The sequence below is a fragment of the Mustela nivalis genome, assembly GCF_964662115.1.
Source record: "Mustela nivalis genome assembly, chromosome: 15".
Lineage (NCBI taxonomy): Eukaryota > Metazoa > Chordata > Mammalia > Carnivora > Mustelidae > Mustela > Mustela nivalis.
Window position 1 is genome coordinate 34,708,557 of NC_139034.1, and position 15,512 is coordinate 34,724,068.

The 15,512-nt window shown below is 44.8% G+C and overlaps 1 protein-coding gene and 1 long non-coding RNA gene across 2 annotated transcripts in view; one reads left to right on the forward strand and one right to left on the reverse strand.

The window, feature by feature from the left end:
- Positions 1-4,134: 4,134 nt before the first annotated feature.
- LOC309848692 lies at positions 4,135-11,318 on the reverse strand. Its single transcript, XR_014303215.1, has 2 exons — positions 11,245-11,318; positions 4,135-5,313 (listed from the first exon to the last, which is right to left on the reverse strand). It is a non-coding gene; the product is annotated as an uncharacterized lncRNA (long non-coding RNA).
- Positions 11,319-11,463: 145 nt separating this feature from the next.
- Positions 11,464-15,512, forward strand: part of LOC309848690 (uncharacterized protein) — a 43,307-nt gene continuing 39,258 nt past the window's right edge. The window contains exon 1 of the mRNA XM_082700655.1: positions 11,464-13,200. The gene's annotated coding sequence lies outside the window, so the exon portion shown is untranslated. The remainder of the gene's footprint in view (positions 13,201-15,512) is intronic.

A 15,512-nucleotide genomic window follows, 5' to 3' on the forward strand; every position in this document is an offset into this window, starting at 1 on the left:
AGGACTGTTTCCATTTTTTCCCTGAACGTACATGGTGATGAGATTTCTCCACTCCTTGCAGGAGCTCTCTAAACCTTTGTTCATGAGTCTTCCCATGGTTAATGAGTAGGCAGCAAGTCATATGCTTTGCTTTTATAGATGGAAAGCTTGAAGCAAAGTGAAGTTAAATGGCTTCCTGACCAATGAGACTGACACTGACTCAGAATTATATGGCCAAGTCTGTGCCATAGGTTTGTTTTATTTCCTCCAGCAGGAAGAAGAAAATGGTAGAGTTCAGGAGGCAGTTATCTCTTTAAGGCTCTCTATTTTTCTTACCTCCACTTGAGATGTTACTCCACAGTTCAGGGGTGGGACAGAGTAGCCTGGAGGGAGTCATAGTAGTGGGAAGAGATAGAGATTTGTTGTGAGAAGCCCTGGGTTTTGGTGATATTTTTAGAGATTAGAAGTAAAGGAGAAAGAACCAAGTGTTGAAGATGGTCTGAACAGTGGTTCCTCAGGGCACCTGGGTGGCTCAGTCAGTCAAGTGTCTACCTTCAGCTCAGGTCATGATCCCAGGCTCCTGGGATTGAGCCCCAAATCAGACTCCAGGCTCAGTGGGGAGACTACTTCTCCCTGTCCTTCTACAGCTCTCCTTCTTGTGCTCTTTTTCTCTCCTGAATGAATGAATAAATGAAATATTTTTAAAATACCCAGCAGTTCTTAACACTTCTTGCAGTTTTATCCTTAGTAGCTTATAGTGGTATATTTTTTAAAAAGATTTTATTTATTTATTTGACAGAGACAGAGATCACAAGTAGGCAGAGAGAGAGGGGGAAAGCAGGCTCCCTCTTGAGCAGAGAGCCGGATGTGGGTCTCAATCCCAGGACTTGAGATCATGACCCGAGCCGAAGGCAGAGGCTTTAACCGACTAAGCCAGCCAGGTGCCCCTATAGTGGTATTTTTAATTAGACTCTTACACTATCAAAAATATGGCAAAGAAGTTTATAAAGAAGTCATTGAATTTTTTTTTTAAGAAGTCATTGAACTTTGTAAGAAATCTCCTTCCCCACTCCAAACATTTCTCCCTCCGAATGTTCTTTATGTTAACTGATTGGCTTTGTTGAAATAGCCACATTTAGTTCTTAGGAGAAATATATATTTAGAGGCTTAGGAAATTGCAACAGAGAATTTTCCATGTTTTCAGCAATGGGAGGTGTAGCCACCTAGTGTGTTAAATTTTGTAAAAGGAACTGTGGAGCTGGCTTTGCCCCTGCCCAACCTCTCCAAATAGAGCCAAGAGACTGAAGCAATTGGAAATGGTACCACTCTCCAGCTGTTCTTATTGGCTGGCTCACAGTTCACCTCATCTCCTTAGCATAATGACTATGCTGTGGGATTTGACAGTTGCAACATCGAATCTGCCTCAAAGGCTCTTTCTCGATTCCAGGGAGTTCCACTGAACTTCCCTTAGATTGGTGTAAGATCTAACCACAACTTTAATTATTAGTCTTTTTAAGAGAACCAGGGAGACTGTCTCTCACACTATGACTCTATCCACTCAGCTATGAATGAACAATCCAGCTCTTTAGAGTTAACTCCCCAAACAAGCTTGACACCCCAAAGTGTGAGTAAAATGACTGTATGCCTTATACATCACTACCTGGGCATGCTGCTCTTATTTTGATTCTTACAAAATATTTTACATTCATCCCAGCCTGAATTAAACTTTCTCTGGTACCTTCTTCTGACTCATAAGAGCGTCAGCCTAATCCAATGTAGACAATCAAGGACAGTCTTTAGCTATATATCTACAAGAGGCATCATCAAGGTTGCTTAGCAGCAGAAATTGGTTTATGAAAAACAACTTTCTATGAGGAAAGCACCTCCATATTTTTCTGTAGATTCATGTCTTCTTGTCGACTGACTTGCTAACTGAATTACTCTAAAGATTCTCTCCTTATTTGCCTGGGGGGGGGTTGCGGCTAAGGGGCAAAATGCTGGGAAAGACTTGCTATTAGAAAGTGGATGAGACACCTTGAAGCAACCAGGGGAACCATGTTTCTTCTGTTCATAAAACTCTAATTAGAAGTCTGAGAACTCAGTGTGGCTATGTGTCCTTTGCCCTGCTGTCAGGTTTCATTATGGGCTCCTGTGGGATGAGGAAGAAGCTCAGAGAAGAAGAAGGATATGTGTCAGGCTGGGGATGGGGCCAATCAACCCAGGGAAGGATGTAGACTTGAGTTACTACTTTGTGACCTGAGGCACCACGAGTGCCAAACTCATTTTATTGAACTATCCAGACTAATAGTTATGCTCAGAAAAATAGCAAAGCTACTTGTGTAAGGGAAGGTGTGGGGTGTGGGGGGGGAGAAATCACTGACGTTTACTAAGTGATTATTATATGGCAGCCACTGTTTCGAGCATTTTTCTGTACACAAAAATCAATGCTATTAGTTTAACACTGTCTTTAAAAATGAGAAACATGGCATGCCTGGGTGGCTCAGTCAGTTAAGAGTCCAACTCTTGATTTTGCCTTAGGGTCATGAGATTGAGCCCTACATCAGGCTCTGTGCTGGGCATGAAGCCAACTGAAGATTTTTTCTCTTCCTCTCCCTTCTGCCTCTCTGCCACCACCCCCCCGCCTTCATTCACGTGTGCACTTTCTAAAAAATAAAAAATAAACGAAAAGCCAAGACTTTGAGAAGTTAAATTCATGAATAATGTTACCTGAAAGCAACAGGGATGGGATTTGAACCCTTGCAGCCAATACTCCTATCCACTGCACTGCTTAGGCCTTTAGTCTCAGATGACTATGACCATGGGGGGAATTATGACTGAGTTATCAGATTTTCCCATGTTTCAAAGAAGCCAGTTTACCTGAATTTATTAATGAGAAATTTCTGAATTTTTAAATTGTTGGCAATATCTTTTTTGTAATGTTTATGTAAAACTCATTTCAGGTCAGCAACTGAACGCAGGCTAAATGTGACCAAGGATTACTTCCTTCTTGCAAATCATTAGGTCATTGCTCAACCTGTAACTCTGTGTACATATGGGATAAACCTGGACCAAAGAAGTAGAAACGTAAACAGGAACCCACACCTGTCTCATTGTAGTAAATGCCCATTAAGGTAGCTTTGAAATATTGGGTCATCAGAGGGAGTTTTTCCTAGGCTTTGCGAGCCTAGAGACAACCTAGAGCCTAGAGAAAACATGGATTTCAGATTTGTAATGGAGCAGAGTCTAGACCTGTGTGTTTCAGCCAGAATGCTGTAGTTCTATGGTTCAAAGAAGTCAGTGGGTTACAAGTGAGCTGGTATACTGGCCCTTTCAGCCTTCGGGGGACTGAGAGTTTCTGTGGTCCAGAAGTCCCTTAGTTGGTCACCTCTGGCCTTAAGTAACTCCTCCTTCCAGTTCACCTCATGTTGCAGACATCGTAATTTTTAAAAATGTGTGCCATGAAATTAAAACAATTAGGAAGCACTTTTGTGGTCTGCTTCTTATGTAATATGGATTGCCCTAATTTACCATCAAGTGTTTTTCTTTTTGATGAATGGGATCTACATCTTTATAGGAATTCTTTAATGGAAATTTTGTCTCTCTCTCCCCCATTCATGGATCTTTTTATTAAAAATTAAATTATTTCAGGGTGCCTGGATGGCTCAGTTGGTTAAGCGTTTGCCTTTGGCTCAGGTTATAATCCCAGGGTCCCGGGATCAAGCCCCATGTTGGACTCCCTTCTCAGCAGGGAGCTTGTGTCTCCTTCAATGCATGACCGGGCATGGGTACGTTAAGTATCTGGGCCCTGGGCCTCCGTTTGCAATGTGAACGGCTGGACCATGCACATCCCCCAAAGCCTCACATGCATTCTAGAACCCGAGCAGTGATTCAAGAAACCTAAGGGGAGAGAAAGTTACAAACACACAGATACACACAAATATTAGAAGTCTCTGGTATGTGAAGTGAAAATAGGCCAAAAAATTAGGATTACGACGAGGATAGAGCAAACTCTGGTACACCAAAACCAGGTAGCACCCTGGAAGTTTGTGATGAAGGAAGTCACATTCCCCACATCAGAAACAAACTTCTTACTGTATACCTCTACAATTTAGAAAAAAAAAAAAATCACAGGGAAGAATAGCTGGCAGGCTGAGAAACATTTGAACATAATAATGTTGTATTTGATCCTCACACAATCCTGGGAGACTGAAGAGCAGAGCCTCCACTCTCCCCATTTTATAGATAAGAAAACTGCATTTCCAAGGTGTTAAGGTCACAAAGCCAAGTTTTGGATTCCAGTCTCAAGAATTTCTGTAATGCTTAAAGAGAGTGGGGGTCAGTTGCATCTTATCACTATGCAGCCATTTCAGAAGTGGAAGCCCTGGGCAAGAGCGTTAGGGACCCACAGGACACACTGTGCCCTTCCCAGGCTGGAGCATAGGACTGTGGTTATGAGTGTCATGGCTGACCTGCTCTGGAGAGGGTTACTCTTAGTATCACCAAAGAGATGTCACTCTAGATTTCGAGTAGCCTGATCAGTCTCTCTGCTTATCCTCTGCTGGGGCTGTGTCCTTGTGGTCACACCTCTAATTAGGCCACTGGTGAAGTCCCTCTTCCTAAATGTCCCAGCGCCACAGTTTAGATGCTTCGGGAAGGCTATGGGATTGAGATGATCGGCGTCTTTGACGAGTCTTACTCTCTTGCTGTGTGCTGTTATGTGGAGCACGATGCAACTGTACCACATTTGCTGCTGTTCAGAATTTTTTTTGTCCATAATAGATTATCATCCCAAAAATAGACTGGCAATATATTCTTGTACATCTGAATTTAATTAAGAACCTTCTTCCTATTGACATGGATGTGGTTTTACTGCTTCCGGTCAGACCAGACAGGGTATGTAAAGACAACTGTAAGCCAATTTCTCTGATCTTTTTAACCGAGGGCCCCTGCTCTGAGACGGTGATTTGTGACTGATTTTCTGACTACAACCGCTCTCTGGTCAGTAGGGAGTATGTGAGGCCTCACAGAAACACTGCTTTCAGGAGTTAAGATTGTCCCCTCCAACCTCAGCAGGATCCTTATGGAATTTAGAAGATTACTTAATGTTTAGTATTCTGAGGAGAGTCAGAATCATTTTGTGACTTGAGAGGGTTGGTGATAAAGATTAAATCTTCCACACTGTGGTCCATTTCTGACGTGTTTGGCCTATGGAGACTCCAAGGGCACAGCAGAATCTATTTTGTTTTCCAAAAGGACTAACACCAAAAACTCATGTACTATTTTGTTCTGTACATTCTCTGTCTGGTAATACCTCTTCCTTGGAGCTGATGTTGCCTAAAGAATGAGAGAAGGTTTGGGAGAACTGACAATTATTATTATAATTTATTATTTGACAGCCAGAGAGAGAGAGAGCGCACAAGCAGGGGGAGTAGCAGGTGAGGAGGGGGTAAACAGGCTCACTGCTGAGCAGAAAGCCCAAGGTGGGGCTCAATGCCAGGACCATGGGACAATGAACTGAGCTGAAGGTAGACACCAACTGGCTGAGCCACACAGGTGCCCCAGAACTGACAATTATTACCGAGTACACCTCCCATACCCTGGGTCCCTCTCCATGTGTGAAGACCATACAGTCTGCACCTGGAGCAATAAAAGCCTACACCCTTTAACAGCCTCACAGGTGCTCACTCCAGCTATTGGCTCAAATCCCAGGGAACACTTCCTCTTTGGTACATGTCATAATCGGGAGATTATGCCTCTCTTCGTCTTCAGGAGTTCACACTATTTAGAGCAGAAAGTCTAGGGGGCAGAGATGATGGGATGACAGCATCCATCTGTCCATTCATTCATACCTCCATTCAGTTACTAAGAGCCTAGTGTGTATGTGTTAAGCTGGATATTGGGCATTCAGTGGTGAACGGAGAAGTCAGGGTCTCAAGAAGCCACTTCTATTTCAACGGAAGAGCCCACAGAACCTCATCTGCCTTCACTTCAGGTGTGTCAGTTATTGCCAAGAGTTTGTAGGTGTTTTGGGGCCTCACCAAGTTTGGAAAGCTCTGGCTCCTCTCTGCTCCTTTGGAGCTTGGCCTTTGGTTGGCCTTGAATGAGAAGCTGGGTCCTCAAAAAGCCAGTGTCAGCACTCTCCGGGTGACTACTACACATGGGAAGGGGCCAGGGCGTGGGGTTCTCTGGAGGCTGTGTCATCCCCGGCTCCAGCCACAGAGGTTACATCACGGAGGGAAGCTGAGCTGTCAGCTTGTTGCTAGGCTGTGGCTATTTATTTTTATAAATGAGACGTGTGCTTAATTTAGAAATCTGCTTTTCCTTTTTCTTTCTTTTTTTCCAGCATCATCTGGCTGTCTGGCACCACCGGAGAACTGTATTTCTGACCCAACAAGAGCTGGTGGGCGGATGGGGGCAGGAAGGAGGTTGGGGAGAGGACTGATGCCAGCCTGGCTGCCTCACGGGGAGGCAGAGACACACGGCCATGGCGTTAGCATCCTGTTGGGTTTTTAGACGGGTTCCATGTGTGACATCTATATACTCCTCCCTCGGAACAACACAGTAGGAAGCTGCCCCGGTGCTAACTCTTCTGAATAACCACACACCGGAAGCCAGAGCGACAGAAGGCAAGGCCACAAAAAAGAGGATCAAAGCCAGCCAGCAGCAGGTGACATCTAGACCGCCAGTCCTTTGGATGCAGCTATGTTAACAGGGCCACTTTGCAGCGGTTATTTTGACATGAGGGTATTTAGATCTGGTCTAAAGCCTCATCTGACAAACGTTTGGATTTTCAAAAATAAATGAGTAAAATGGGCATTTTATACTCCTTCTGTGAACTTTCCTCCAGCCCCAGTCTTCGTCCTATTGCCAATCGGACCTCTGGGCATCAAGATGTCTGGGTGAGGAACAGGTGAAAGGAGAGGGTGGTAGAGATTCAAAAGGGGAGAGATACCGAGGATCAGTACTGAGGTCAAGTGAATGTCAGGAATGAGGTGTCTGTCAGAACTGAGAGCCGCTCAGGAGGAAAGGAGGATTAAAAGGCCTCTGGAGTCAATAAAAGGTCACAGGGAGATGGAGCAGAGGTCCTGGGCAGAATGAAGGGTGGGAAGTTGGTTATAAATGTAAAATACAGTGAGTTTGCATTTTTGGCTCACCTGTTTGGAGGCTGTGTGAGAAAAGCTGCCTGAGAAAACAGTCTACTGAGGACTCTGAACCGCTCATTTTGGCTCTTCCATGGGCAGTATCTGACTCAAAAATGTCTACACATTTCCCTTGCGGGCTTGTTTGGGCCTCAGTCTCCCCACATAAAATGCAGATGATTATGTCTACCCTTCCTCTCTCCCCACCTTTTGCTCTCCCTGCAGGGGACATGCTGAGGATGAGCTAGCAGCTCGTAAACCGCTCCCAGCCACTTGGAGAAAGGTGCTTCTGGAAAGAGTGGGTATTCGTGTATGTGAGTGTTCTGTGAGTCACGGATTTTGGAGTCGGGCGAGTGTAGTCGTTTCTGCCTGATGACTCACGTGCACACGTTGATGCCTCTAGCTGGAGGCATCCAGGATATCGTTCGGGATGAATTCATTCTTGCCACCACAGAGAACTTCATCTCTACCCAAATGCTAATACTTGAGGAGTTTGCACACAGGCACTGGGACATTAGCTGTGACCAAACATGCAAGGAAGCTGGCCTTTCTGCCCGTCCTCTACAGTTTTAGTACTAAGAACTACAGTGGCATGTCTACGCCCAATCATCCACTCCCCTTTGCCAGCAAAAAAAAATTTCTTCCCAATACTTCTGCCATTTGTCAATCTTGCCAAAGTCCCCCCAGAGGCCCTTCCAGTAACTGAAGGCAGAGTGAAGAGAAAATACTCTCTTCCAGGTTTCACTACCTTCTGTGTTGACTTTTTCTATCACAAGGTGAAGCCTCGCTGATTTGGTCCTGGAGCGTCCTTCCAGAATTGGTGCGAGGAGGCAGTGGGGGCTGCGGCTTCAGCTTCCAGAAGCCTGACCTGAGATCCCCATGTTTGGGCAGGGACCTTCCTCTGAGCCCTAAGAATGGAGTGAAGGATGCACAGACCTGCAGCTGGGCTGCCCCAGGCCTACTATCAAGTACGTGGCGTCACCAATCCTATTCTAAGAGCCAACATGTCATCTCTTTTGGTACAGTTAATCTTTGTTCCTGCTACCAACTCATCTTTCTTTGTTATTTCTCACCATGTTCCTGCCTTCAGATTTCTGATGGATTCCTTTCTCAGGCATCATGTTTTGATTCCCTCCTCACATTTACTTCCAACTGCCAAGAACAACCCCCTTTCCGGCAGGAAGATATTATTTGGCTTAAAAGACAGCGAGCAGTGGCTTCTCTCCACTAGTATTCTTTGAATTTACGTGGGAATTTATTCTGGGAATTGCTCAGAGTCTCCCTCAAGTCTCTCCCTCACCATCAACATGTTTCAGTCACAGAGTTGCCTTGCTTACATTGTTTTTAACTAGGTAATACTAAGAGCTTTTCTTTTGGAGCCTAGATGGAGGGCACAGCACCCCTCCCCACACTATCACTCTCCAAGGACCTTGGCTGAGCCTGTGTTGAATATTACAATTGGTATTGTTACCGCTGTCACAGACCTGAGTGTTGTCCCCAGTGCTTGCTTATGTGTGAAACCTTGAGTCCTCTCTCAGAATTGTTAGTTTTTCCAACCTTTCGGCATTGAGTACACCTTGAGGGCAGCCCATCCTGAGGGGCTGACAAGCATTCTTTGATTTACCTGGACAGTTGGGTCCAACTGACAGGTCCTTCTCTGGTGACATCCCAGAGGTCTTAATGACACATGCTAATGACCGTGGCTGACCCCTCGCCATGATCTGGGGAAGTTATGTTGCTCCAACCACCACTTTTTAGAGTGATTCAGAAATCTGCAAATGAAGAGACAGGAGGGTCTGGGCACCACTCAAGGCAGCAAACAGGCTTGCTCCGCCTATCGCCAGGTAATGTTCTGAGAGACCCTGAAGGTGTCCTGTCCTGGACTTGGTCTGCCTGGACCTATTGCAAACAATACCTAGTTTCCTTTAGACCAAAGGACATTCTGGCCTCCCAAGCAGAATGCTGCACTTGAAGGTGAGAGAAAGATCAGCCAGCAAGATGCCTGCCGTAGGGCCTAAAACCAGTGGAATGGGCCAACACTGAGCAACAAGCATCCCTTCCATTTGAAGGTACTTCCAGATACATGTATGGGCTCCTTTAAGACTGCCCACAACTCTTGGAAGTCAACTGAGCAGGTGTTATTATTGAGGTTTTACCAATGGGAAAATAAGTTCCAGAAATTCCCCTAAGACAGTGGCTCAGCTCCTTCCTCCCAGGAGCACTTCATACATGGGGGCTTTCAAAACAGGTTCCTGCTGAGAGTGGCAAGTGTGCATTTCCTGGGTGGGCACTGAATAGAAAGACTGTGGCTCTGGTAGTAATAAATTACAGAGCTCTAAAGGTTGGAAGAATCTCTCCTCCTGCATATCCAGGAGGGCCCCTGCAGCAGGGCTGCATAGCTGAGAAACAGAGAACGGAGCTCAATGTCTTTAAGAACAGTGCCACGCTGAATCTTTCCTGGAAGTTCCCTGTCGTTTTGTCTTGTTTTGTCGACCACATGGACTTCTGAGCAGGTGCGGCCTCAGCTAGTCCTCACTAGCTCTCAGGCCTGATGAGCAGCGCCATAAATGCTCACTTTCATTGAGCGTGCCTGGATTGACTGGCTCTATAAATTCCTCTTCACGCAGCAGCAGGAGAATCTCCGGAGCACGGGAAGGTAGAGCCAGGACTTCCTGGAATGGGAGCAGGATTCTGGATGCCACGTTCCCATCAGTTCTCCTGGGTTCCAGCAGACAGCAGATTGGACTTGCAACCAAGCAGACACATGAAAGCAAACGTGCGCTTCTAACATTTCGTAACCTGCCTCCCACAAAACAGAAGGCACTCTTCCCCTCGCATTATTCTCTGCCTTGTTCTTGACATTTTTAATGTGCTGAGTCTACAGCCGACTTTGCATTCCCAACACCTCCCACTCGAATTGGCTCCTGGTCCCTCCAGGCCTGACGATCCCAGTCACGTGCTACACCCCACGGAACACTCCTGGCTCTCTTTCTAACCAGGCTACACTCCTCACCTTGACATTTAGGGCCGGCTGTTACTTTCCCTCTTCTGCTCCAATAAATCAGGGTCAGTTAAGATTCACTGTTCCCGTGCAGGGTTTGGAGAGACTAATGCTGGGATAAGGGGGTTTTTCTGAACGTGTTGGGGGAAAGCAAACATTGCCTTTCTGCTCCTATTCCCTGGGGCAACAGTGTGAAACCCGAAGCAGCTGAGTGTGTCTTTGAAGTTCTTCTGCTTAAACCAGACCAAGCCATACTGTCCCTTTCCTGGCTCCTTTCTTGCTGATGGGCCAGGGTGAGTGGCTGGTTCAGCTCGTTCACCTTAGGGTGTCTGGCATGGAATGGAGTCAGCAACAGCCTGAGGGACGCAGAGTCTGGACCAGTTCTGTACCTCCCATCCCCCCACTTCACATTCTGGAGTTTGGGTATAGTTCAGCCTAGGAATGAAGGGAACTCAAATGTCAGATGCTAAGTAATGCCCAATGATGCCTATGTAGGGGATGATAAAGTCATCTGAGAGAGAAAGGGGAAGGGAAAAGAAAAATAACAAATAGGAGAGAGAAAGAAGGGAAAGGATGACAAAGTACAAAGTGATAGTAATGCAGCAGAGTGGCTGAGTGCCACCTACAATGCTTGGAGTGGCACAAATGCCATCTGTCACCCCTCCCTGTTTTAAAGTGGCACCAGGAGCTGGTGAACACATATGTTTGCTCCAGAGAGGACACACAGCTCAGATTTTAGAACCGTGTTGTCTTCTGTGGTCCCCTGGAGTGGGAATGAGCAAGACCCTACTTACTTAACCAGGGGTAGTCTTGATAAAAGACTGTAAAATGCTTTGTAAAAACTATAAATCCCTTGCTTAAATATAAGATGGTATTTTTTTCCTCCTACTCACCCCAAAACTTGAACACACACTATTAGCACAACCCTCCAAGGTTAATTTTAAGATACTGGTTTAAAATATTTTTAAGGGAAGGGACCATGAAGCCTGGATTAAGCATACTGCCTGGCACATAGTAGGTGTTCAATAAGCTTGTGAAATTGAATGAATGAATGAATGAATGAGTACGAGAGAAATATAATGAACACAAAATTAATAAGATACTTGAATATTTACTGTTACTTACTTTTCAGAAACTTCATGGCTTTTGTTCTGGGCCCCGAGGACGCGAAGATGAGCGAGCTCTGCATACACACAGTCACTAGGAGACCTGCAGTTACACGCACATACTGAAGGGCTGTTACAAAGAAGATATGGGCAGGGCACAGTGATGGAGATGGTAGACTCTGCCCAGGAGCTGCTGAGGCCTCACCAGGCCCTGGAAGACAGAACGGAAGGACAATAGAGATATGAAACAGCTCTTTGTTTTGGAGAGCTCAATACCTGGGTATGGCTGGTGCAAACGGAAAGGGTGTGTGTGTGTGTGTGTGTGTGTGTAGAGCTGTGGGGGTGTGGGGAAAGTAGGGGCCTTGGTGTGAGCAAACACAGACAAGATAGAGAGCCTTGAATGCCTCCGGTATCCACCAGCTTTTGCTAGTTAGCCTAGGTCTTAGAGTGTCTTTTATAAGACCGAATCGTGGCAATGGTAGGTTTCACTTACTGAAATCTTCCTGGGAGGCTGAAACTTCATGCATAAACTATTGTTTGGTCACTGGGGAGTAGGTGGGTGTTTCCATGTCTCCTTAGAGCCTCCAGGCTGATGGGAGAGGTGAATGATCTCTGATGCTCACGTGGCATCCAGTCTGTATTCCTCTCTGCTGTGAGCTGCCTCGGCACAAAATCTCCCTGGTCTCTGAGCAGACTGAGCACAGCAGAGCTTTACTCTGTATGTATGTACCTATAGATTTATATATGGATGTATATATATGTATGTAAGGATGGATGGACGGACAGACAGATTGGTGGACAGGGAGATGTTCAGAGTCCTACAAAAGCTTTTATGCCCCACCACTCTCTCCTAAGGGGGCAAAATTCATCTTTACCACCAGTACTTCTCATGAGGCTTGTAGTCTCTCACAGGCCCAGAGCCCAGAAGCAATCAGTCTGGAATGAAAGGAGACAAGGCTGGAGCCTCCATCCAAAGAACTTAGAGGGGAGCCCAGACAGCGCTTATCGGAAGCGAGGGTAACATGGGCTGTGAGGCTTAGGAGGAGGAAGGGGCTGGAAGGCTCCACAGACCCTCGGGCTCTCGCATGCCAAGCAGCGCCGGCACAATGGGCCCAGGCGTGGAACATCGTGAACGCTTCTGCTACAGAATGCTTTGGGAGCCAAAAGATTTGATAAAGCCCAAATCAGAGCAGATAAAAGGCAATTATGTTCCCACATCCTGGGCTCCTGCCACCCTGCGGCTCCCCGGGGATATACTTGTGGCATTTGGATATTTCTCTCACAGAGGCCTAGAGAGAGAAAAACAGGCACTCAACATCTAATAAATTATCCACCACGTCCCTGCTTCTGCTGGCCTCATTCTGACACTTCTCTCCTTCTGACTGTAGATAATAACTGTCCTCTAATTGCTTAGATAATCTTGTTCATGGAGCTACAGCAATGACAAAAAGGTCTCGTTTGTTATTGCTTGTTCTGAATGATTCAAGCCGAATCACACCTCAGTTCTACACATGATTCTGTTCTGAAGAGTGGAGCACTGCACCCACCCCTACTAAGCCAGGTCTTTGGAGACTCGTCGGGAATGCACACTCAGGTTAATGGAAGTTTCACATCACAGGTTGGACTCAACTGGAAGTCCCTCATTTATGATCAAAATAATTATGCTTTCTATTTTCAAGCTGACAAATTCTCACTTGAAGCTGAAGCTATTTGTGTAAGGACACGGATTTCTCCTTCCTTTCTCTGTCAGGGGTGTTAATAATCCAGGGATCAAGACTCAGCTGGCCTATGAACACTGATTTATTGGACACCTGCTGTTTACCCTTCACATCATTATTATGGATTGTGTTCAAGAAAGAGTGAATATTGTTCAGTGGCTGGAGGAAGGTTCAGACCAAGAGGAAGGTTTGGGTCAAGTGTTTACAGCAATAAGTAGCCCCTACCTGGTGCTGAACTCGCCAACCTAGAGCTAATGGTGAATATATGTCCCTCTCCGAAGTATTATGCATTTTCTTGGAGTATCTCTGATGACTCAACAGCCTCAGAATTCATACACACAAACATCTGTCTGGGATAATTGTCATGTTGTTCCCAAATAATTTCTGTGAAAGGTGATGAATGAAAGTGCTCTCCAGGAGGCTCCAGAAAGAGTTCTACTCTGGACCTCAACCTCTCTTTAGTTTCTCCACCAAGGGTGTTAATAAACCAGGGGTTAATAAGCAGTCAACCCATGGTCAAAGATTTATTGGACACCTGCTGTTTACACATCACACCACTATTCCAGGTTGTGTTCAAGAAAGAGTCTAGACTGAGTCTCAGCAAAAGTCCCCTTTAATTCCTCCCACTGCCTGCAATGCCTCTTGCTATCTTAGGACAGCCTAAGTGACTATTGTGAAAACTAATCTCTCTTAAGATGCTTGCAAATCCTGAGCCTATCAGTCATCTGCTCCCCACCAATGCACAGAGAAACTAGAGAAGGGCTAGTCTCTGAAATACTTTTCAGATATTAATCTCTAACTATACTGAGAAAGCAGCCTCTCCCTCGGGGATGGTACACTGATTTGCCTAAAAACAAACAAACCTACATTTTTCTGAGCATGCTTCCCATTCCCCAAAGGTTAACATATTCTGGAGAATAAAACAACATGAAAATATACTGAATCAGGACGTCCTGTATGTGTGAGTCTCTGTTAAGCTCCATATAGGTACTATAGGGTCACAAAAACACTAAGACTTGGCCTCTGACCTCATAGAGCTTACATTTTACTTGAGGACACACAGAGCTTGATAAACACCATTTTAGGTCCTAACATGAAAAGATATGGTCCCTCCCATTCATATATAGACCAAAATTTTAAAAAACCAAGCATAATGTAAAACACAGAACTATATGTTTATAAAAACTATGGATTTTCTGATTAAAAAATTCTGGACAAGTTAATTGAAGTTTTCTCATGTTTTTGTGCCCCTGCATTATTGATTCTTGAAGTATGTGCTTCATCTGCCTACTATAAACAGATGGGGGCCTTAATTACACACACCACAAGATACAAGATTGATCAGTCCAGACAGTATTATAAGAAAAAAAGGACATGCGGGTCCCTGTGTCAGTCAGCGTTCTCAAGAGAAATAAAACTAGTAGAAGATTATATACATATGCTACCTACAATATATTTATAGTGCACATATATGTATATGTATATATATATGTATATGTATGTATACATACATACACATGCATAAAGAGACAGAGAATAGATTTTATATATGTATGTATATATGTATTTATACATATGCATATATAGAGAGAAACAGAGACAAAGACAGAGAAAGAAAGATTTATTTCAAGGTATTGGCTTAAGGGAATATGAGGGTACTGGCAAGTCTGAAATCTGTTAAGTTAGGTCTGCAGCAAATGGGAAACTCTCAGGCAGCAGTGATGCTGCAGTCCACAGATAGAATTTTTTCTTCCTCAGGAAAACCTCAGTTTTGCTCCACAATAGCTTTTCAACTGATTAGATAAAGCCCACTCAGATTATCAAAGATATCATTACTTAAAATCAATTTAAGCAGCTATTAATCACATATACAAAATACCTCTTCAGCAACACCTAAATTAATGTTCCATAAGTGACTATAGCCTGGCCAAGTGGACACGTGACACTGACCATGAGAGTCCCCTACAAAGGATTTGGCCAAGAGCAGGGTGATGAGCAGAAGGAAACCTCGGCTATTGAAAGGGATTTGGAGATCACCAAGCTCAATCCTTCTGCACACACGGAAAAGGCCTACAGTGCCTGGTTTGTACAAAATCTTGAAAACTGATTTTTAGACCCCAGAAGCACATTTTATGTGAGGAATTCAAGGGGATTGTTATAGATGCCTGGGGTCTAGATTTTCTGTTGATCAAGGCCTGATGGAGCAGAATGTACACAACAGGTGTCCAAACAACATTTGTTTTTTCAAACTATGTCTTTAAATTGGGTCCCATGGGTATTAAAACTGGGTCTGAGGTTTAGTTCTACCCTTTGAGGATAGGGTCCAAGACTGTCAGTTCACTGACACCTCCCTAGGGCCTAGTCAAGTTGCGGTATGTAATAGGTGCTCCAAAGCATTGGTGGAATTCATGAATTGAATGAATGCATGGAATTTAGGCCAGGCGGTTGTGCAGTATCCTGGTTCTATCCATAGGAATAGAACCTTTTTGCAGGTGCAAAAAGGAAATATTTTAAGCATGAAATATGGTACTTTCTGAGTTTCCTCATCAGTCCAATGGAAATGGCAGTA